Here is a 24,765-nt window from a genome sequence, read left to right as displayed (position 1 = left end):
ACTTTCCCTTTTTTTGATATCCAGAGAATATAAAGAGACTAAAAAGGCATTGGATTGATGAGTTATAAAAGAAGTGATTGCATCAAGCTAGCACATGCCAAGGACAGATTTTTTTTTCCAGTTTGTAAATTTTGTCTTTATCTAAAACATTTATTGTTTTCTTCAACTTCATGGAAATAAATGCTCAGAAATGCTGGAGTACAAGCCTACTTATAACTTTATTGCAATTTAAAAACAATTTAAAATCATGATTTCTGTTACTATTCCTTTCCTTCTTCCTTTTTCCAGAGTACTCCTTGTTTGATGTATCAAAGTAGCTGTACATTTATAGTCAGTATTAGAAAATAAAAATAAATAAAGGAAATAATGAAATATACAGAACATAGTTCTTACTAAATATATTGTGAATAAGAAATGATAATGATAGAAAATACTGAATTTGACAATGAAAATGGATAGATGCAGGACATAGTTATTTGTGCATATTCAAATATAGGGACAAACCATTGAATTAATATAGATTGAATAAGGATCAGAAATTTGTATATGGTAAATTAAATTCTCCTGTGCTTTGTTTGCTTCTTAATATCTTATAAATTTTAAGGATATTCCAATAACCATTACTATTTCGCTGTCAGAATTAGCAAAAGACCTCTTTTTTAATGTGCAACTAAACCTCAGGGGTTTTCTCCAACTACTAATCAATGCACTTCTCCTACTTTCGTTACCATGGTCATCTGTGGTTGATCATGGTTCAGTATTTTCCTGAAATGAAGGCGATATAGCCATTAAAGGCAGGGAATTCAACTTCAGGTCACCACCTCTTATCCCAATGTAAACTACTAACACTCTTGTAAATTACTGAATTCTTGCAAAGGTCCTTTCTCCCCCAGAAAAATTCATCTCTTATTTAAGAAGCAGATTCTTAGCCTTGGCCTTACATTTTCAGTATAGATATCCTATTATTAATGTACTTTTAAAACTTTATTTTTTTATTTAATTAGTTCTGCAAGTTTCTATTTACCCTCAAATTAGTCACTAGTCAGGTATCGGAACACTCCAAAACTTGAATTTTAAAAAATTTCTTGACAAAAGATATGTAGTCTATTGTCTGTAGTGTCCCGAACATGCCATTTTAGTGTTTTTTGAGCTAGATTTTAAAAGCCCAGGAATTCAAGGACTTTTGCCGTTCAGTTGCCAAGTCATGTCCAACCCTTTGTGATCCATGGACTGTAGCACGCCAGGCTTCCCTGTCCCTCACCATCTTCTGGAGTTTGCCCAAGTTCATATCCATTGAATTGGTGATGCCATCCAGCCGTCTCATCCTCTTTCACCTCTTTCTCCTGCTGCCCTCGATCTTAACCAGCATCAGTGTCTTTTCCAGTGACTCGACTGTTCGCATGAGGTGGCCAAGGACTGTCACTATGTAAATATCTTTGTGTAGCAGTTCGTGCAATTAGACATTCAATAAATGCTTTCTGATAACGGAAACCCAGTTAAAAGTCTTCTGGAGAAATTCAGAATTTTTAAACAACCAAACAGAGTCACAATAGTGTAAAGTTCTCCAGTATTTTGAAATAGCTTCTTTCTTCCTAGCTACTTAGCCTTATGTCCCTTTTCATACTCTCCATTTCTTTTTAGGACATTAAAACAAACAAACAAAACATTCTGTGCTTCTTTTGTCTGAAATACCTTAGATCTCCGACTGCCAGAATCTTTTCTTCTTGACTTGGTTATGTTGGAGATATCACATCTTTCACTCTGATTTGTCCTTTCCATTCAGGAATGTGGGGAGGAAGTTGAATACTCAGTTGGCTAGAGTTACAGAGGAAGAAGATATCTTAGGAATAACACTGCTCAGCATTCATAACTGAGCCTAGATATTTAGTGGAAAAACCATGACTAAAAAATCCAAATGTTTTAACTAAAAGTTCTATGTTTTTTTTTTTTTCTTTGTGAACCAGGATATTATTATGTTTTGTGTGTTGCTTGCATGCTATTGTGACCTGGTGATACAAATCAACTTGTTTGTGCATCTTTGCCCTAGTGACACATTATTGGCTGTTTAGCGATATTGCAGATAATCAGTATGTTAGCCACTGGACAATTCTGAGTCAAAGCCCGATGGCAAACTTTATTTTGACTGGTAAGTAACTTGAGGCTAAAAAATTGTATTTAAAAAAAATAATGGTAAAATTGCACTTTGGCTACTCATGTGTTTTTAGAATATTTTAAGTAAGTACCCTTTAATTTAATGATGGATAACTACAAGTCACGTGATATTACTTTTTCAGTGAAAATTTAGAAGCCTATGTCTGTTCATTTCTTTTTTTACTACTGTTTGCCGCTAGGGAGTATAGGCTGAACTTCATAATTTAAACTTCACTGTATTTTACTTTGTGTTATTCTCTAATTGCTTTCTATATCTTTACTTTTTTATATATATAAAAAGGTTATTTTGGGCAGTGCTGGGTCTTCACTGCAGTTTTTCTCTAGTTGCACGAGGGGGGCTACTGTTTATAGTCATGTGTGTCTTCTCATTGCGGTGCCTTCTATTGTTGCAAAGCATGGGTGTAGAGTGAGGACTTCAGTAATTATGGCATATGGGCTTAATTGCTCTGCAGTATGTGGAGTCTTTCTGGACCAGGGATTGAATCCATGTTCCCTGCCTTGGTAGGTGGGTTCTTATTCCACTGAACCACCAGGGGAGTACTTTACTTTTCTGTCATTAACTAGAAATAAAGTTTTGAACTATCTTATTTTTCTCTTGTACCTCACAGTTATTTTACTTTTAGGTACATATTGAGCATTTAATTTAAAAAGTTAAAATTATTTTTGTCTTAAAGAATATTCTTTAAGTGTGATGAAAATGTGGTAAAATGAAACCCAAACAGAAGTGTTGGGAAAAAGAAAACTTTGAGAGAAAAAGAAAACTTTGTTCAAACTTTTAGGACAAAATCTGTCTCTAGAACACATCAGAAAGATTTGCTTTTAAAAAGCCACCCTATTAAGCATATGTTTTATATGATTCCATGTATTTTTGTAACCATGACTATACTGTTATTTTTCCTCTCTATTTTTATAGATTTTCTTTTTTTTTTTTAGGAAGCAGTTAGGAGAAAGAAAATTTCTAGGCAAACCATCCCTAGTATTTTATTACCACAAAATGAAACAAATTCTTAGTTAAACATTAGTAATTGCATATTCTTAATATGAAAAAGTAGCTGAGAATATTTAAATTTCTTCCATTCTGGGATTTTTATCTTAATATATTTTGTGTGTTGGTTTTTAGTGTGAAAAGTAAGTATTTTGGTAAATCACATGATATAGAAGTAAAAATTCAAAAATGTTTTTATAAATCATATACTACAGAAAAAAAAATACAAAGATATCAGGGTAGGTATTTGGGGAAATTGGGAATTTATTATTTTTTTTTCTGGGAAAAAGTTTCAACTGCCATTGAATTTCATTATCATTTAATTTTTTAAAAGAAAATGTTGGCTTTGTTATGCTAGATCGTTATACGCTTTATTTCTACTACATTTTATCATAATGCACACTGAGTATAAATAAACTCTGGTATGTTAAACCTAATAGCAATTAAACTGGAAGTGTTTGTGTTTCATCACTGTGAACTTCGCAGAAATGTTTCCATGACAACCTTCATGCCAGTTAAGACAACCAGAGGTGATCAACAGTTTATGTATTTTTTTCTTTTGCAAGAATGGAATTTGTGTTGACAGTTTTGGCCTTTAATGGCACTTTTGTTCTGTGTGAAAGTATTTGTTTATCAGATCATATGTTGTTAACTGTCAGAGTGAGGTAGAGTGACTGCTTTTGATAAAAGGCTGCCTTAGAATGTCTAGCCTCTGAAGCTCTTGTACTCTAATTATCCCCATCAGTATAGAAGAATCCATTTGCATCAGTACTCTACAAATTTTACTTTATTAAGACCAAGTATTATGCTGAGTAAAATTGGGAAGATCTTGATTTTGTTTGGCCATATAAAAATTGAAATTCCTTGTAGCCTTACTTTTTAATGAATTTCACCCTCCCCTGGAAAAATTCCATACACATATACCTAAAGAAAAATATCTAAGTGTCCTCTTTAGAAAAGGTTATTGGGGCAGTTTTTATGATTTTCCTTAAGTCACTTGCTCTCCTAGAATATTATAACTACATCAATAGAGTCTGCTACAAAAGATGTACAAAAAGAGGAAAAATAATTTTGTAGTTTCAAACAGAAATTGCCAAGCTAATGGTGTAACTAAGAACTTTTTCCTGTTTACTGTTAAAATAGAGGCACATTAAAAACTTCGCCTACTTTTAAATTCTCAAAATAAGCGTATATATATATTTTTATAAAGAGGACTGGAGTAGTGAAGTTTCTTCAGAACTGTGTGTGTTCCACAAGGGAGAGAAGCTGTTCACTCAGGGATATGTGTTTGTCCGCTTCTGTAAGCTGTAACTGACCCCATGGCCACTTGTTCAACGTTGTCTGATACCTGCAGGATGGGAGTAGGTGTCAAGGCATATTAAATATTTTATATGATTTATAGTGGAAAATAAGCTCATTACTTTATAAAATAAAGCTTGATAGTTTTCTTGGATAGTATGACTATATAGATGTTAGGCTTTAGCATGTATCCTCTCAGAAAAAGAAATAGTTTAATTTTTACCAGCTTTGTTAAACTATTCACAATATTAAATAATAAATTTCTAGGACTAAACATTATCCTTGCTTTCTTTAAAATTACCTGTTAACATTATTAACCTCAATGAAGTTGACATTTCTATAAAATGACATATGGTTTTATCTTATTTTAAAGAATAAAATCCTGATTTTTCAATTCTTTGATTCTGTCTTTGTCTTGACATCATCATCCATCCAGATGTATAAGCCAGAAGCTTGGAAATGATCTTGAACCCTTCTTTCATTCACTCATTCATTCACTTGTTTCTTCTTAGGCACTCTTATTTCTGAGGGTAGAGTGCAAAACAATATACATAGAAATTCCTTCTCTCATGACTAGACTGTGGTCTCATGAATCATAAAAGATAAAGAATGTGAGATTGATAAGTGCCTTGGAGAAAAAGAAAACAAAAAGGGGTTTGTCTGTGTGTGAGAGATGGGATGGATTTTGCTATTTTAAATGGAATAGTCAAGGAAGATTTCAATGGAAAGTTGGCATTTATGGAAAGAACTGAAAGGTGAAGGCAAGAGGTATGCTGTTATCTGAAATGTTAAGCAGAGAGTAAGCACATGTAATGGTCTTGGATTTTGAGAAACGGCAAGCAGATTGGGCAACTCATGCAGAACACGCAATGACAAAGATAGTAGGAGCTAGAATTGGGGATTGAGGGATAGAGAACATAGAGCTTTGTGAGCTACTCTAGAACACTGAGTAGATGATTAATACAGTATCATTTCCCTCTTGACAGAATCACTCTGGCTGCTGTGTTGAAAATAACCTCTAGAGAGGTAGGGATGAAAGCAAGGAAGAAGCAAAGATGAAGCTAGTTAGGAATTTATTGCAAGAATTCAAGCAAGAGATGGTAGGAGCTTGGATAAGAGTGGTAATCATAGTGTAGGTGAGGGAAGGGATCAAATTCTGGATGTATTTTGAAGATTTTAGCCAACAGGATTCACTGACAATTGAATGTGGTGTTTGAGGCAAAGGCAGGAATCAAAGTGGATTCAGAGTTTCTGCCTGAAAATTGATAGTATTTCCTTTTTTTCTGAGTTGGGGAAGACCATAGAGAGGGAAGGAGTTTTGGGGAGAAACATTAAAAATTAAACTTTGGATGGGTTTGGGAGCTCTGTTAGATATCTGATTGTAGACAGTAAATAGGAAATTGCATATAGGAACATGGAATTTAGAGCAGAGATGTGAGCTCTAAAGAAACATTTATAAATTAGCACATAAATATCATTTGAGACAATGTGAGGCTAGGAAGGATCACCAAAAGAAACAGGCCAAGGATTTCTCTTATCGAAGCTCTGGCAGAGTGAATGCCTCAGTGTGGCCAGAGCAGTCTCAGTTTATGCCTGGCCCCAGAGTAACTCAGAGTGCCCCCCTCTCCCTCTATGGGGAACCTCTTTGGACACTGAAATACATGATCACTGAATAAATATTTTTTGCCTCTACTCTTTTTATATCCACTTACTTTTCCTAGTTCGTTAATCCAAGCCTCTCACCAGATTTCTTAACTTCTTTTCTCACCTTCTCCCACCAATCTTTACTTCCAGAATAACCTAATCATTCCACATATAAATCTAATAATGTCATTCCCTGGTGGCTCAGAGGTTAAAGCGTCTGCCTGCAATGCGGGAGACCAAGGTTCGATCCCTGGGTCGGGAAGATCCCCTGGAGAAGGAAATGGTAACCCACTCCAGTATTCTTGCCTGGAGAATCCCATGGACAGATAACCCTGGTAGGCTACAATCCATGGGATCACAAAGAGTCGGACACAACTGAGTGACTTCACTTACTTACTTAATGTCATTCCCCTTGTTAGGCTTTTCCTATGGCTTCTAATGTTTAAAAGAGTAGAACAGTGTCTATAATATGGAATTTCAGAATTCTTTGTTATCTTATTCTTGCCTCTCTGTACAGCTCCCTTCTCTTGTCATTTCTCCCTTATCTAGCTTCTTGGAAATGAGAGATTTTTTTACTGCTGTTTGGGAGCTGCCACTCAGCCGCTAAGCCCCAGGGGCTGCTTTCCTGTAGTAAGGAGCTGTATGGGGCTGGGGGCCAGCACTCTTTACTACTATGCCTCCCAAATCTTCCCTGATTCATGGGAGTTTGGGGTGGGTGAACAGGCACCACCACCCAGCTGCTTCCATGTGACTGGTATAGGCTTTCTGCAGCACTGTGGAAATGAGATTACCAATATTCACCAATGTCTGATTCCAGATAGAAGCTGGGAGAGATGGACACTGTTATTTGGCTGAAAGCTCATCTGGAATTGGCTGGCAGCTAATCATGGCTGGAAATCCACAATTCTCACTGAGTTTTGATAGATTTTGGTTGAATAAGTTCCCTTGTGGTTGCATATCTTTTGACTCTTCGCCAGAGATTTTTAAAAACATTTTTATTTTTAATTGGAAGATAATTGCTCTACAATGTTGTGTTGGTTTCTGCCACAGAACAATGTGAATCAGCCATAAGTATACATATATCCCCTCCCTCTTGAGTCTCCTCCCCATCCTATAGGTCATTACAGAGCACCGGTCTAGGCTCCTTATGTTGTACAGCAATTTCCCACTAGCTATCTGTTTTACACGTGGTAATGTACATACTTCAGTGCTACTATCTCAATTCATTTCATCCTCACCTTACTTTGCTATGTCCACAAATTTGTTCTCTACATCTGTGTCTCCATTCTTGCCCTGCAAATAGGTTCATCAGTACCATTTTTCTAGATTTTGTATGTACATGTTCATATATGATACTTTTCTCTTTCTGATTTACTTCACTCTATATCTCGGCTCTAGAATCATCTGGTGCATAGTGCAAGATGGTGGAGAAGGATGTGTGCTCATCTTCTCCTGAGAGAACTCCAAAATTCTCACAAAATTCTAACTTGCAAAATTCTCGCAAATTGTTGCAAATTCTAACATCCAAAAAAGATGTCCTTTTCATTATAGGGAACTGGAATGCAAAAGTAGGAAGTCAAGAGATACCTGGAATGACAGGCAAATTTGGCCTTTGGGTACAAAATGAAGCAGGGCAAAGACTAACAGAGTTTTGCCAAGAGAATGAACTGGTCATAGCAAACACCCTCTTCAAAAACAGAAGACTTTACACATGGACATCACCAGATGGTCAATACCGAAATCAGATTGATTATATTCTTTGTAGCCAAAGATGGAGAAGCTCTATACAGTCAGCAAAAACAAGACTGGGAGCTGACTGCGACTCAGATCATGAAATCTTTATTGCAAAAGTCAGACTTAAATTGAAGAATAGGGAAAACCACTAGACCATTCAGGTGTGATATAAATCAAATCCCTTACAATTATACAGTGGAAGTGACAAATAGATTCAAGAGATTAGATCTGATAGACAGAGTCCCTGAAGAACTATGGATGGAGGTTTGTGACACTGTACAGCAGGCAGTGATCAAGAGCACCCCCAAGAAAAAGAAATGCAAAAAGGCAAAACGGTTGTCTGAGGAGGCCTTACAAATAGCTGAGAAAAGAGCAGTGAAAGGCAAAGGAGAAAAGGAAAGATATAACCAACCACCTGAGTGCAGAGTTCCAAAGATAGCAAGGAGAGATAAGAAAGCCTTTCTCAGGGATCAATGCAAAGAAATAGAGGAAAACAATAGAATGGGAAAGACAGATCTCTTCAAGAAAATTAGAGATACCAAGGGAACATTTCATGGAAAGAAGGGGGCCAATAAAAGACAGAAATGGTATGGATGTAACAGAAGCAGAAGATATTAAGAAGAGGTAGAAAAAGTACACAGAAGAACTATACAGAAAAGAACTTCATGACCCAGATAACCATAATGGTGTGAACATTCACACAGAGCCAGACAATCTAGAATGCAAAGTCAAGTGGGCCTTAGGAAGCATCACTATGAACAAAGCTAGTGGAGGTGATGGAATTCCAGTTGAGCTATTTCAAATCCTAAAAGATGATGCTGTGAAAGTTCTGCACTCAATATGTCAGCAAAATTGGAAAACTCAGCAATGGCCACAGGACTGGAAAAGGTCAATTTTCATTCCAGTCCCAAGGAAAGACAATGCCAAAGAATGTTCAAACTATTGCACAATTGCACCCATTTCACATACTAGCAAAATAATGCCAAAATTCTCCAAGCAAGACTTCAACAGTATGTGAACCGTGAAGTTCCAGAGGTTCCAGTTGGATTTAGAAAAGGCAGAAGAACCAGAGATCAAATTGCAACATCCATTAGATCATCGGAAAAGCAAGAGAGTTCCAGGAAAACATCTACTTCTGCTTTATTGACTACGCCAAAGCCTTTGACTGTGTAGATCACAACAAACTGTGGAAAATTCTTCAAGAGATGGGAAAATCATACCACCTGTCCTGCCTCTTGAGAAATCTGTATGCAGGTCAGGAAGCAACAGTTAGAACTGGACATGGAACAACAGACTGGTTCCAAATAGGAAAGGGAGTGCGTCAAGGCTGTATATTGTCACTCTGGTTATTTAAATTATATGCAGAGTACATCATGAGAAACGCTGGGCTGGATGAAGCACAAGCTGGAATCAAGGTTGCCGGGAGAAATATCAATAATCTCCGATGTGCATATGACACCACCCTTATGGCAGAAAGCAAAGAGAAAGTAAAGCGTCTCTTGATGAAAGTGAAAGAGGAGAGTGAAAATGTTGGCTTAAAACTCAACATTCAGAAAACCAAGATCATGGCATCTGGTCCCATCACTTCATGGCAAATAGGTGGGGAAACTATGGAAACAGTGTAAGACTTTATTTGGGGGGGCTCCAAAATCACTGCAGATGGTGATTGCAGCCATGAAATTAAAAGACACCTGCTCCTTGGAAGAAAAGCTATGACCAACCTAGACAGCATATTAAAAAGCAGAGACTACTTTGCCAACAAAGGTCCATCTTTCCAAAGATATGGTTTTTCCAGTAGTCATATATGGATGTGAGAGGTGAACTATAAAGAAAGCTGAGCACCAAAGAATTGATACTTTTGAACTGTGCTGTTGGAGAAGGCTCTTGAGAGTCCCTTCGACTGGTAGGAGATCCAACCAGTCTATCCTAAAGGAAATCAGTCCTGAATATTCATTGGAAGGACTGATGTTGAAGCTGAAACTCCAATACTTTGGCCACCTGATGTGAAGAACTGATTCATTGGAAAAGACCCTGGTGCTGGGAAAGCTTGAAGGCAGGAGGAGAAGGGGACAACAGAGGTTGAGATGGTTGGATGGCATCATCAACTTGATGGACCTGAGTTTGAGCAAGCTCTGGGAGTTGGTGATGGACAGGGAGGCCTGACGTGCTGCAGTCCATGGAGTCACAAAGAGTCAGACGTCTTTACATAACAGAACTGAGGAACATCTACCTCAGTTCAACTGATGCTGATTCATCCCTCTTTATGGTTAAGTAATATTCCATTATATATATGTAACACAATTTCTTTATCCATTCATCTGTTGATGGACATCTGTTTAACTTAATATTTTCCCAGAGACTTTTGATAATTGTTAATTTTGATCAACTAATAGATATCTCTCCTAGTGAGAGGTTCCAGTAGTTTCTCACATCCCCATTCTAGAAGTCTTCACTCCTATACTATTCCTTCTGAGTTCAAATAAGCTCCAAATATCAATTACTGACCACTGTTAGAGCATATATAATATACCATATATAAATATACACCACAGTTATCAGATCCTCTTTATAATGTTAGATAGACTACTTTCAGCTCTTCATTTTTGTAAATAAAGCTATTATTAACAATTTTCTACATAAATTTTTTCTAAGGTTTGAGTATTTCATTAGTGTGTATTTCTAGAGGTAGAGCTATAGAGCGGTGCATGGGGAACATTGCCAAATTACTCTACCGAAGAGTTATTTTTAATTCTTTTAGCAGTGGATGCACATTTTATTGATTTTCACTAGAATCATTTATATTTGATAGAATGATCTCTCTCTCCCTCTCTCTCTTAGTCGCTTCAGTCGTGACCGACTCTGTGCGACCCCAGAGACGGCAGCCAACCAGGCTCTTCTGTCCCTGGGATTCTCCGGTCAAGAACACTGGAGTGGGTTGCCATTTCTTTCTCCAATGCATGAGAGTTAGAAGTGAAAGTGAAGTCGCTCAGTCGTATCCTCCTCTTCGTGATCCCATGGATTGCAGCCTACTAGGTTCTTCAGTCCATGGGATTTTCCAGGCAAGAGTACTGGAGTGGGGTGCCATTGCATTTTCTGACAGAATGATAGATGCTATCATTTTTAATCTTGCTGCTAATTTGACGACCAAGTAGAAATTTAATTTATTTTATATTAATCTTGTATTCTTGATCATCCGTGCCATTTCTTTCAGGTTAGCACTAAAGCCTGTTTTTTGGAAAAGGCAAATTAAAAAAAAATAGGTAAAGAAATATGAGTGGAACTAGAATAACACACCAAAGTGCTGTTTTCATTGCTATTGGCTATGCAAGATGTGCTAAGATTTTTTTGTTATTATGAGCAGTATGGGTTTTAGAACATACATTCACTTCCTGTTCAGCTTCTTTTACTTTCATACTCTAAAAGTAAAGTCTCAAAGGGAGAAATAAACTTATTTCTGCTTAGATGAAAAATATGTAGAAGAAGTTTAAAGATGATCTAATTATATATTGCTTGTTGGTAAATATAAAGTGAGAGTAGCTTTGAAATTTAAAATATATAGAGCAATATATTCAGTTACATACATGGTTTTATGTATTAGATCAAAGAGAAATCTATGATATTTTAAATTTCTCTTTGATTTTGAAAAAGTTGATTATCTGCAAAATCTACGTTATTTCATCTACAAATGCTGGCAGTGCCTGTAGATTTAATGTGCCTTTCCCCACATAACAATTCTTTTCTACATCTCTGCTCAATTCACTAATAGTAGATAAAGATATGCTTCATATCTGTTAAAGAAATTTTATAGGTAATTATGACTTTTTTTATAACACAACGAGAGTGTCTTTCATGTATGCAATATTCTCTCTTCTTTTCCAATGTAAAACCAAACAAGATGCCCCATCAGTGACAGAAACCATTCAGGAGTGCCAGAAGAAACTGAAGCAGTAAGGCTTGGCTAGAATCTGATCCTGTCATACCCCCATTACTTCTGGAGGTTAGGTTTCTGCAACTGTATACCTTTAGGAAAAATTATATTGAGTATAGTTGATAAACAATGTGGTATTTTTCCAAGTGTACCAAAAAAAAGTGATTCAGTTACATATATACATTGTTGTTTAGTTGCTAAGTCGTGCCTGGCTCTTTGCTACCTCATGAACTGCAGCACACCAGGCTTCCCTGTCTTTCACTATCTCTTGGAGTTTGCTGAAACTCATGTCCATTGAGTGGGTGATGGCATCCAACCATCTCATCCTCTGTTGCCCCCTTCTCCTCCTGCCCTCAATCTCTCCCAGCATCAGGGTATTTTCAATGAGCTGGCTCTTCACATCAGGTGGCCAGAGTATTGGAGGTTCAGCTTCAGCATAATTCCAGTGAATATTCAGGGTTGATTTCCTTTAAGATGGATTGGTTGGATCTTCTTGCTGTCCAAGGGACATTTATTCTTTTTCATTTTTCCCCCATTTAGGTTATTACAGAATATCAAGCAGAGCCCCCTGTTCTATACAGTAGGTTCTTGTTGATTATCTCTATAAATATAGTAGTGTGTAGATGTCATTCTGTGACTGTGAACCTTAATCCATGTATTACACTGCAGCTTTCATGATACATCTGTCTGTCCTCCAGTCTCAGTGTTCCTCAGTTAGTTTTGTTTTGTCCTCTGTGTTTTTATTTCTGAAAAACTTTGTGTTAAATATCTATGTCAACTCTAGCTTACCCTTTTGAAGAACTGCACTTAGCTATTTAAGATATGCTTGTTTGAATTAACTTTTATTTCAATTTTTACATTCATTTTGACAGAATTCAGAATTTCAAGATTTGATAAAGTTTGAATAGAAAGAAATATAACCTAAAATCTGATGATGTTTACACAGTAAAATTTAGTAAAATATTTTAATATAGTAAAAGTAAATGATTATAGTGATAATAATAAAAGTTAGCTTTTCTTTAATAAAAAAAGTTTGCAAGACTTACATTCTGTTGCTTTCCAAAACTGGGCAATAGACTTTTGGGGATATAGTTTCCCTTTTTGAGAAAATGGTCCTCAGATTGTCTTCCAAGAGTTGTAAGGATACTTAGGTAAGTGAGCCTAAGCTAGCCATCAGGAAAAAAACAAACAACAAAATGCAGATTTAGAAGTAATGCTAGAAGTAACAACAAAATAAAGCGTTATAAATGAATTATATATACATTCTAAAATTTTATTCTGTGTGCGTAGTCGCTCAGTCGTGTCCTACTCTGCGACCCTGTGGACTGTAGCCCACCAGGCTCCTCTGTCCATGGGTTTCTCCAGGCAAGAATACTGGAGTGGGTTGCCATTTCCTTTTCCAGGGAATCTTCCCGACCCAGGGATCGAACCTGGTCTCCCGCATCACAGTCAGATGCTTTACACTCTGAGCCACCAGGGAAGCCTGATGATAAATAATTAGAAAATTTTATTCTAATTTGGCTAATTTCTACTCTATCTACTAGAGGCTAGAGACTGTTGTCTTTAGACATATTCTCCAGCACCGTAGCATGAACAACAATAAGCTCATATTGTTCCTTAGGGCTTCCGCAGGGGCTCAGCAGTCAAGAATCCGTAAAGAATCAGCAGTAAAGAATCCAGCCTGCAATGCAGGAGATGCAGGAGACGTGGATTTGATCCCGGGGTCGGGAAGATTCCCTGTAGCAGGAAACGGCAGCCCACTCCAGTAGTCTTGCCTGGAGAAGCCCATGGACAGAGGAGCCTGGCAGGCTACAGTCCATAGCGTCGGAAAGAGTCGAACACGACTGAAGTGACTAAGCACACATGCAAACACATTTCTTAGTGAATCAGAACTTACTGTGATTCCTTGAAGATTGTATACAGCCACAGCCTTAAAAATCCAAATAACTGACTGATGTTTGCTGAAAATGTTGAGGGATATAAACCTTATTTATAAATTTTAAATTGCTAGTTTTAAAATAAAATAATACTTGAAAACCTTAATGAGTTTTATGAGTTTGCCTTTCATCAATATTTATCATGCTTTATTCTAAAACTTAATAAAATAACACCAGTTTGAATTATTTAGTAGTCTTGTACTGAAGTATTTGTTGTTGATGCTCAAATATCCATTTGTTAGGAATATTTTTCTATGCTAAGAAGGATAGCAGAGGGAATGATCTATGAGTTTTAAGGACATGGGAACAGAGATTAAGATAGTTAAAGGTGTATATCACAAATATTGAGTTAATTCATTATTGTGAATCTGTAAGTAAATATCTGCCATTTACATTTAGAGGATGCGTGTTGGGCTACCTGTGACAAGTATTATGAGTAAGTAAACAGGGCTTTCTTTATGTAATTTTAGATGAGAGACATCATTTCAATAAACTTCTGTTCCTGAAGTACTCACCAAGACCAGTGATTGAGAGGTGCTTTCAGTATAACTATTGGACACTTTACATTGTAGAATTTTTGAGATTTGTTCAGTTCTGTTTAAGTTATACTCTGGCTGAAAAGTTTTGTTTCACATGGAGAAGTTCAAGAAGTTTTAGTGAAAAAAAGTATCTTATTATGAAGTATTTTAATGGGACAAGGTATCAATCACAAGTTTGTTTTAGAGTTTGTGGATAAGCAAGGGGAGGGGGCTAAGTGACCCATGTGGTAATAGAGTTGGGACATAGACTTTAGGTTTAGCTTAATACAAACTTTAGCTTAATGTAGATGCAGATGACTACGGATAGAGGTGTTTGTAGATATTTGCATATACATTGGTTAGTATACACACTTATTTCCTTGTTCTGTCAGTTGAGAGGGCCTAAAATCAATAGGCGTACTTACTATCTGTACCTTGATTTCTCACACTTTTTCTCCTAGAAAAAGAACCAGGGATCCTTGAAGAAATGGGGCTTGTTCTAAGATTGGGTGAGGAAATACACAAGATACTGGAACTCTTATAATGCCAGAAAATAAGAAATGGGGCTTGTTCTAAGACTGGGTGAGGAAATACACAAGCTGGAACTCTTATAATGCCAGAAAATAAGAAAATGTTCAAGAAAAGCACAGTATATAAAATTCATCTCTGTGAGTCCATACCTTACTTATATAGACAAAGGATTCAATAGATAAGTGGGAGAATAGACATTTCCAGAAGAGAAGAATTTCAGATAATTTATGTAGATGCTTCACCCTCAAGGAGGTGAAGCTTAATTCCTGACTCCTTAACTGTGGGCTGTATGTGGTGATTTTCTTCCAGAGAGTACAGTATGGAAAAGGGGAAAAGAGTAGCTTCATTAGAGAAACCTGACAAACTTTTCCTCATCTAGATCATCAAGGTCAAAAGCAGTAGTGATGCAAGTGATGTATGATGTTCATAGAATATAAACTTGATATGATGTGATGAAAATTGCTATTTTCTACTGTGGTCTTCTCTCCCTGCCCCAAATCTGTAAGCCTAATCTAATAATGAGAAAAACATCAGATCCCAACCAAGGGACATAGTATAAAATACAGTTTGAGAAATTATCACAGCCAAGGAAAGTGAGCCTAAGGAGACATAACGGCAAAATACAACTTAGTCTCCTGGATGGGATCCTGGAACAAGAAAAGGACATTAAGTAAAAACTGTGGAAATATGAACATGATATGGACTTTAGTTAATCTTTAAAAACCTTAATGCTAACATTTCTGCCTCTGTGGACTCAGTGTGGCTAAATCGGGTGTGGTAGGGGATTGAGGGATGGACACTTGTGGTAGGATTAAATAATAAGAGTAGCTAACACTGTTTAGAGAGTACTTTAAGCCAGGAATTCCTTTGAAAATTTTACATGTCTTGCTTAATTTTTTAAAACAACTTTTTGGTAGGTAGTGTTATTCTTTTGTTAGAGATGAAGAAATGAAAAGTTAAATGGCTTGCCCAAGCATTAGTACCCAGCTCTGGTTCCTCTTCTCTTAACTGTTAGGCTTTGCTGAGACTGACTGTTTTGGGTGAAGCTACAGGAAGCAGTTTCCCTTTGTCATCAGGCTTGGCTTCTGCCCAGATACATAGGTGATAAAGTGTAATAATAAGACATACATCAAATGAAACTGGAAAGTTTATTCCTTTAGGTTATGATTTATGATTATTTCATGCTCATTTTCCTGCTACTTTTTATCCTTTATATGTCAGATATACTGAAATTCTACAAACTGCTGGAGTCCCCAACTCACTAGTATTTCTGTAACTGAGCAAATACTCTCCGACAATAAGACCTTAGGCAAAATAATCATTATTTAGCATTGCCATTGTGTTACAGTATTTTAAAGCATTTCTCCTTTTTTTTTTTTTTTTAACCACGTCCTTTCTTATAATAGCATTTGGATTTTGTTGGCTTTGTAATTCTCAAATAACAGATAAAGTAACCGAGGCCTAAGAACATTAAATCAAGTTTGTATGACAACTTTATGTATGAGGAGCTCCAAAACATATAATCCTGCAGACTTCTATTGTGCTCTTCTGTGACATGGAAATAATATAAAGTCAGTAATTCTTAGTTTTCCGGAGCCCAACTGACAATGAGCTCAGTTTTCTTACTTTTATAAAAATTATTTTATATTTACATAATTGCAATCCAAGTAGAGGTGATGCTTATAGGCAGGGACAAATATCTTCCCAGGGGAAAATAAAAATCTCTTCTGTCATTTGAGGTGAACAATTTGCCCTTGACTTGAATCTTTACATGCCTCGTGATCTAGTTTCTTGTTTTCCACATAGTGAGTAGTGAGGGCCTAGTGACATATTTATTTTGGGTACCAGAAAGTTGCCCAAGTGTTTTCTTTTTGGTTAACTGTATTAAAATTCTGTAATTTAGCCCACATTCAAGCAGTCCATCATTCTATACCTGCAACGCATGACATTCTGATGAGGGATTGCCATGCCATGGACAGGTAACTAAGCTGTCACACTTAACTTTTTCTGTTCAGCTACTACTTCTGTGGTAGTGCCTCCCAATTTGATCCCTGGTTGACAAAGAAAGTGATGGTATTTGGAGCGCACCATGGGTTAACTTGTGGCCAGTGGTGATTGGCCTGAGGACTCCGGCTGCCCCGGGCCCCTCTTGCCACCCTGAAGGAAGAATGCCTCAGGGATCTGCCACATCTTGGCATCCCTGTAACATATTTGTGACACGCCAGGTGCTTTAGCTCTCTTTTCTCTGACATGCACCAATGTGTTTTCCCCAAATGTACTTAGATTCTACACCACGTTGTTTAAGATTTTTTACAAAAAACTATTTATACTGAAACCTGGATTATATAGAGGACAGATAGCATTACAATTTCTTAAACTGATTTGAATCTTGCTCTTGACAATTTCCATGGACAATTTCATTATTCTGAGTGGGGAGCATATCTTACGTGGCCCAATAAATTATTGGGTAATTATTGGAAATAAATAAATTCTTTCACATCTATGTTCTGAATTAAGCAAGGAAAAAAGAGAGGCCCACGTTTCCCAATAAAGTAATTTACCCCTTCCTTTCTGGAAAGAGGTGGAAGACCAAGAGACTGAGAGAAGACCAGGAACTTGCAGGGTTATGTGAGTAAGTTCCCTACAAACTCTCAGGAAACAGCATTAGTGGGAAAGAAGATCACTAGTACCACTAAGTGATTTGCCATCATTAGTCACGGAGAGCTGTGATAAGTAAAGAGTATTAATCGTTCAGTTGTGTCTGACACTTTGTGACCCCATGGGCTGTAGTTTGCCAGGCTCCTCTGTCCATGGGATTCTCCAGGCAAGAATATTGGAGTGGGTAGCTATTCCCTTCTCCAGGGGATCTTCCTGACCCAGGGATTGAACTTGGGTCTCCTGCATTGCAGGCAGGTCTTTACCATCTGAGCCACCAGGGAAGCCTTGCTGTGAAAAGTAAAACATTTTATATACCAACAGAGAAAATAGCATCTTATAAGGGACTCTTCTGGAGCCTCTATTATATCCTGAAAAAGTCCTTCAAACTGGAGTTTTTTTCAGCTAATGACTTGGGAAATGTGTTAGTATTTTATAAAAGTATTAAAAAAAATCAGACTCTTGCATTTTTGGTTGATAATTTTAAGCTTAGGAAGCACAGATATTTCAGAAACAGTATTGTTTATAGGTAAACAGTTTTCTTACTGTTGTAAATTCCAGAGACTCACTGGGACTTAACAAGTAAGTATATAAACTATGAGTTTCAGATGAGGTGGGGGTGGATTAAAATTTCAGATATCCAGGAATATTTAGAAAAATTTTGAGAAGATTCATTTCAGTTAGAAAAGTCTGGAAAAGTAAGAGTTTAACTTGTAGATGGTATTATACCATTTCTTTTACCTTAAATAATTATACCATTACAACTTAAATAATCTCTTCAAAAGGAATTGGTTGCCATTCGTTACAGCCTCACCTTCACTCAAGGCTCTCGGTATCTTCTGACATATGGTCAGCTCTTCAGTTCAGTTCAGTTCAGTCGCTCAGTCGTGTCCGACTCTTTGCGACCCCATGAATCACAGCACGCCAGGCCTCCCTGTCCATCACCAGCTCCCGGAGTTCACTCAGACTCACATCCATCGAGTCAATGATGCCATCCAGCCATCTCATCCTCTGTTATCCCCTTCTCCTCCTGTCCCCAGTCCCTCCCAGCATCAGGATCTTTTCCAATGAGTCAACACTTCGCATGAGGGGGCCAAAGTATTGGAGTTTCAGCTTTAGCATCATTTTTTCCAAAGAATACCCAGGACTGATCTCCTTTAGAATGGACTGGTTGGATCTCCTTGCAGTCCAAGGGACTCTCAAGAGTCTTCTCCAACACCACAGTTCAAAACCATCAATTCTTTGGCGCTCAGCCTTCTTCACAGTCCAACTCTCACATCCATACATGACTACTGGAAAAACCATAGCCTTGACTATACAGACCTTAGTCAGCAAAGTAATATCTCTGCTTTTGAATATGCTATCTCGGTTGGTCATAACTTTCCTTCCAAGGAGTGAGCGTCTTTTAATTTTATTTCCTTCTTTTCCTTTTCCCATGTTGGTTATGAAATTATTTATTAGCTGAATTATTAGGCAAGTGTTGCTGTCAATGAAAGATAAAATTTAATGTAACTGTGAGGTATCCTTGAGGACAAAGCATTCTGAAAGAAAAAATAAAATATTGTTATATTTTAAAAGCCCACTTTAAATTTAGATGGAGATATTAACCTGTATACCACAATATCCCAAATATGATTGAGGATCTTTTGCCATTTGAAAATATACTTTCAAGAAATATTTTAAAAGGCATAATTTATCAGAGCAATATTACTAATGTGAATAGATTCTCTTGAGGTTAAGTTTTCTTTCATAGTTTGTTGTTGCTCCTAAAAATGGGTCAATTTAGTGTATTGGTCAGGACAGGTTAGGTGTGCCTTCTACCCTCTGCACAAAACCATGTAACACTTAAAACGATGACTGTGGTTTTACCTGGGCAAGATAAGTAGTAGCTATATTCAATATACAAAGGCTATCAAAATGAAATATAGCACCTTTAGTATTTTATAGTTTGCAAAGCCCTGTTACATATATTATCTTTGTTGATCCTCATAACAACCCGACGTTATATATATTTGTGTGTGTGTGTAAAGCTCAGAGGTTAAATGACTTGACCAAGAATAAACTAACAAGTGGCTGATTTGTGACACAGATCCAAAGCCTCAGGTATCATGTGCAGTACCATTCCCTCTATACTTTTGCACATAAGAAGGAGATGTCACTTTTGAAACTTCTAAGTATTCAATCAGGGACAATGAGAAGTTTCATATAGCTAGGTTTTGCTGGATTTAAGGAGCCTTACAAGTGCTAAGATCATTCAGCTATGTAACTGGCTACCACAGAAAGCAATGATGACTAGAATGGTTAGGCAGAGGCTAGATGGCCATCTGTTGAGGTTCCTGTTAGACTGGATGATCTTTAATATCCTTTCCAATTTTGATATTCCATGACTCTGGTGACAATGATGCTGTTTTAGCCAGTTGCCAAGTAATTTGTCTGTTGTTTCTCCTGCCTGTCACGCACAGCAATGACAGTAAGCATCATTTTCTTTATATACCATGAGGAATTTACATCATAGTGTCTTATTAGCAGTTAGCATTCCCAAAGTTTCTTATCTTTATGGTGTTCAAATCTATTCTAAAATTGCTGCCAAAATTCCATTTTAAAAGGTGTACAAATAAAATTCCTTTGATGGATGACATACTTTAAAGCAAGATCCCTTATTGCTTCCCCTTTCTTTTCAGGCATCATCATTCATACCCTTCTCAGTCTACCATTGCTTGTACTGATTAACTGAGTGACTCCATTCATCCACTCATTCCATAAACATTCATTGAATCTATGAGCAGAACACTCTATGTAGTTAAGAAAGTACAAAATGAGACTTAGAATCTTACTAACTATCATGGTGGTAAAGCAGAGGAATCAATTCATGTCAGTTCAACATGTATTTATTAGGGAACAAACAGTAGGGTTACATAGTATCTGCTTCAGATGCACCACCAAAAATGAATAAATTGGTTTCTGAATCCAGATAAATTGCCTAAGGCTAGGAGAAGGCAATGGAGAAGGCAATGGCACCCTACTCCAGTACTCTTGCCTGGGAAATCCCATGGACTGAGGAGCCTGGTGGGCTGCAGTCCATGGGGTCGCTAAGAGTCGGACACGACTGAGCGACTTCACTTTCACTTTTCACTTTCATGCATTGGAGAAGGAACTGAAGTGACTTAGCAGCAGCAGCAGCAGCAGGAGGTACAAGGCTTACTTTACCTTACTCCTTGGATATAAAGCAGATGAAACTCACCACTCTACAGAAACTATCCAGTGTCAGATATAAACACATACAAAGCCAGCAACACATACATATATAAAGAATGATGCTTTGCTGCTGTAAAGCACTTTATTCTTAGCTCAAGAAAACTCAAGTACTCTGTCAAATGTTTTGAAAGTTTTCATAGATTTTTGCTGAACTCTTCTATCAATGGCCAGCTTATCTTTGCAGCGAATGAAGTTTGCTTACTTTAAGGGGAAAGATATGAGTGAAATAACAAACTTAACTAATTCATCATTTGTGTAAGTAACTCCTTTGTTGAACCTGATTATAGCTTTTAAATATTGGGAGACTATTTCCTCAGTATTTTTGTGCTATTCACACAAAAGATCTGGGCCTGTCATTTGGACCTTCATCTGGGCCTAAGCATAGGAAAACTCACAACATGGCAAGTGGCTTTTGTCAGCATGAGCACTTAGAGTGAAAAAATGGAAATCAGAGTATTTTGAAACTTAATCATAGAAATGAGATGCCATCATTTTGCATATTCCCTCTCCAATATTTGTGCCTGGGAAATCCCATGGACAGGTGGGAGGAACCTGGTGGGCTACAGTCCATGGGGTTGCAAAAGAGTCAAGACACAACTTAGTGCATAAACAACAACAACAAGCTCCTTAGAAGCAAGGCACTGGATCCCACCCACATTCCAGGGGAGGGGATTTTATGGGACACAGGAAGCAGAGGTTGGGGTCATCGGGAATCTTCCAGGCTGCTACCACAGTATAAATCCTACTAGACTGCTTTTGTTGTGGTATCTACAACATACAACCAAACCAAAAAAATCTGAGTCATTTTTAGTTTTCCCTCTTTTAATCAATCACAAAGTGAAACAGACACTAATATAAATGTCCATCAAATATGTCCTCTTTGCTTCATCGTCTTTGCTTCAGTCCACTTTCAGATTTTCATTTCTTATTGATTGGATTACTACTTTTTATTCATTCTTATGCCTATTCAGTTCAGTTCAGTTCAGTCGCTCAGTCGTGTCCAACTCTGCGACCCCATGAACCACAGCATGCCAGGCCTCCCTGTCTATCACCAACTCCCGGACCTCACTCAAACTCATGTCCATCGAGACAGTGATGCCATCCAGCCATCTCATCCTCTGTCGTCCCCTTCTCCTCCTGCCCCCAATCCCTCCCAGCATCAGAGTCTTTTCCAATGAGTCAACTCTTCACATGAGGTGGCCAAACTATTGGAATTTCAGCCTTGGCATCAGTCCTTCCAATAAAAACCCAGGACTGATCTCCTTTAGAATGGATTGGTTGCATCTCCTTGCAGTCCAGGGGGCTTGCAAGAGTCTTCTCCAACACCACAGTTCAAAAGCATCAGTTCTTTGGCACTCGGCTTTCTTCACAGTCCAACTCTCACATCTATACGTGACTACTGGAAAAACCGTAGCCTTGACTAGACGGACCTTTGTTGGCAAAGTAATGTGTCTCCTTTTCAGTATGTTATCTAGGTTGGTCATAACTTTCCTTCCAAAGAGTAAGTGTCTTTTAATTTCATGGCTGCAATCACCATGTACAGTGATTTTGGAGCCTAAAAAATAAAGTCTGACACTGTTTCTACTGTTTCCCCATCTATTTGCCCTGAAGTGATGGGACCAGATGCCATGATCTTCGTTTTCTGAATGTTGAGCTTTAAGCTAACTTTTTCACTCTCCTTTTTCACTTTCATCAAGAGGCTTTTTAGTTCCTCTTCACTTTCTGCCATAAGGGTGGTGTCATCTGCATATCTGAGGTGATTGATATTTCTTACAGCAACCTTGATTCCAGCTTGTGCTTCTTCCAGCCCAGCGTTTCTCATGATGTACTCTGCATAGAAGTTAAATAAGCAGGGTGACAATATACAGCCTTGACATACTCCTTTTCCTATTTGGAACCAGTCTGTTGTTCCATGTCCAGTTCTAACTGTTGCTTCCTGACCGGCAGGAAGGTTTCTCAAGAGGCAGGTCAGGTGGTCTGGTATTCCCATCTCTTGAAGAATTTTCCACAGTTTATTGTGATCCACACAGTCAACGGCTTTGGCATAGTCAATAAAGCAGAAATAGATGTTTTTCTGGAACTCTCTTGCTTTTTTCATGACCAGCGGATGTTGGCAGTTTGATCTCTGGTTCCTCTGCCTTTTCTAAAACCAGCTTGAACATCTGGAAGTTCATGGTTCACATATTGCTGAAGCCTGGCTTGGAGAATATTGACCATTACTTTACTAGCATGTGAGATGAGTGCAATTGTGCAGTAGTTTGAGCATTCTTTGGCATTGCCTTTCTTTGGAATTGGAATGAAAACTGACCTTTTCCAGTCCTGTGGCCACTGCTGAGTTTTCCAAATTTGCTGGCATATTGAGTGCAGCACTTTCACAGCATCATCTTTCAGGATTTGAAATAGCTCAACTGGAATTCCATCACCTCCACTAGCTTTGTTCGTAGTGATGCTTTCTAAGGTCCACTTGACTTCACATTCCAGGATGTCTGGCTGTAGGTGAGTGATCACACCATCGTGATTGTCTGGGTCGTGAAGCTCTTTTTTGTACAGTTCTTCTGTGTATTCTTGCAACCTCTTCTTAATATCTTCTGCTTCTGTTAGGTCCATACCATTTCTGTCCTTTATTGAGCCCATCTCTGCATGAAATATTCCCTTGGTATCTCTAATTTTCTTGAAAAGATCTCTAGTCTTTCCCATTCTGTTGTTTTCCTCTATTTCTTTGCATTAATCGCTGAGGAAGGCTTTCTTATCTCTCCTTGCTATTCTTTGGTACTCTGTATTCAGATACTTATATCTTTCCTTTTCTCCTTTGCTTTTCACTTCTCTTTTTTCCCTGGTGGCTCAGACAGTAAAGCGTCCTTCTACAATGTGGGAGACCTGGGTTTGATCCCTGGGGAGGGAAGTTCCCTGGAGAAGGAAATGGCAACCCACTCCAGTACTCTTGCCTAGAAAATCCCATGGACGGAGGAGTCTGGAGTCCATTGGGTCGCAAAGAGTCGGACACGACTGAGCTACTTCACTTTCTTTTGTTTCTTTCTTTCTCTTCTTTTCACAGCTATCTGTAAGGCCTCCCCAGACAGCCATTTTGCTGTTTTACATTTCTTTTCCATGGGGATGATCTTGATCCCTGTCTCCTGTAAAATATCAGGAACTTCCGTCCATAGTTCATCAGGCACTCTATCTATCAGATCTAGTCCCTTAAATCTAATTCTCACTTCCACTGTATAATCATAAGGGATATGATTTAGGTCATACCTGAATGATCTAGTGATTTTCCCTACTCTCTTCAATTTAAGTCTGAATTTGGCAATAAGGAGTTCATAATCTGAGCCACAGTCAGCTCCCAGTCTTGTTTTGCTGACTGTTTAGAGCTTCTCCATCTTTGGTTGCAAAGAATATAATCCATCTGATTTTGGTATTGACTATCTGGTGATGTCCATGTGTAGAGTCTTTTCTTATGTTGTTGGAAGAGGGTGTTTGCTATGACCAGTGCATTCTTTTGGCAAAACTCTATTAGCCTTTGCCCTGCTTCATTCTGTATTCCAAGGCCAAATTTGCCTGTTACCCCAGGTGTTTCTTGACTTCCTACTTTTGCATTCCAGTCCCCTATAATGAAAAGGACATCTTTTTTAGGTGTTTGTTCTAAAAGGTCTTGTAGGTCTTCATAGAACTGTTCAACTTCAGCTTACTCAGCATTACTGGTTGGGGCATAGACTTGGATTACTGTGATACTGAATGGTTTGCCTTGGAAACAAACAGAGATCATTCTGTCATTTTTGAGATTGCATCCAAGTGCTGCATTTCAGACTTTTGTTGACCATGAGGGCTGCTCCATTTCTTCTAAGTGATCCTGCACACAGTAGTAGATATAATCATAGTAGTCATTTGAGTTAAAGTCACCCATTCCAGTCCATTTTGGTTTGCTGATTCCTAGAATGTCGACATCCACTCTTGCCATCTCCTGTTTGACCACTTCCAATTTGCCTTGATATATGGACCTAACATTCCAGGTTCCTATGCAATATTGCTCTTTACAGCATCGGACCTTGCTTCCAGTCACATCCACAACTGGGTATTGTTTTTGCTTTGGCTCCATCCCTTCATTCT

At 37.8% G+C, this 24,765-nt stretch overlaps 1 protein-coding gene across 1 annotated transcript in view; it reads left to right on the top strand.

The window, feature by feature from the left end:
• Positions 1-24,765, top strand: part of FOXP2 (forkhead box P2) — a 671,719-nt gene that overhangs the window by 47,497 nt on the left and 599,457 nt on the right. The gene's annotated exons all lie outside the window — the stretch shown is intronic.

Source organism: Oryx dammah, unplaced genomic scaffold (genome assembly GCF_014754425.2).
Source record: "Oryx dammah isolate SB20612 unplaced genomic scaffold, SCBI_Odam_1.1 HiC_scaffold_18, whole genome shotgun sequence".
NCBI classification, from domain to species: Eukaryota; Metazoa; Chordata; class Mammalia; order Artiodactyla; family Bovidae; genus Oryx; species Oryx dammah.
Note: the sequence above shows the minus strand (reverse complement) of the source record. Positions and strands in the feature narration are given on the sequence as shown.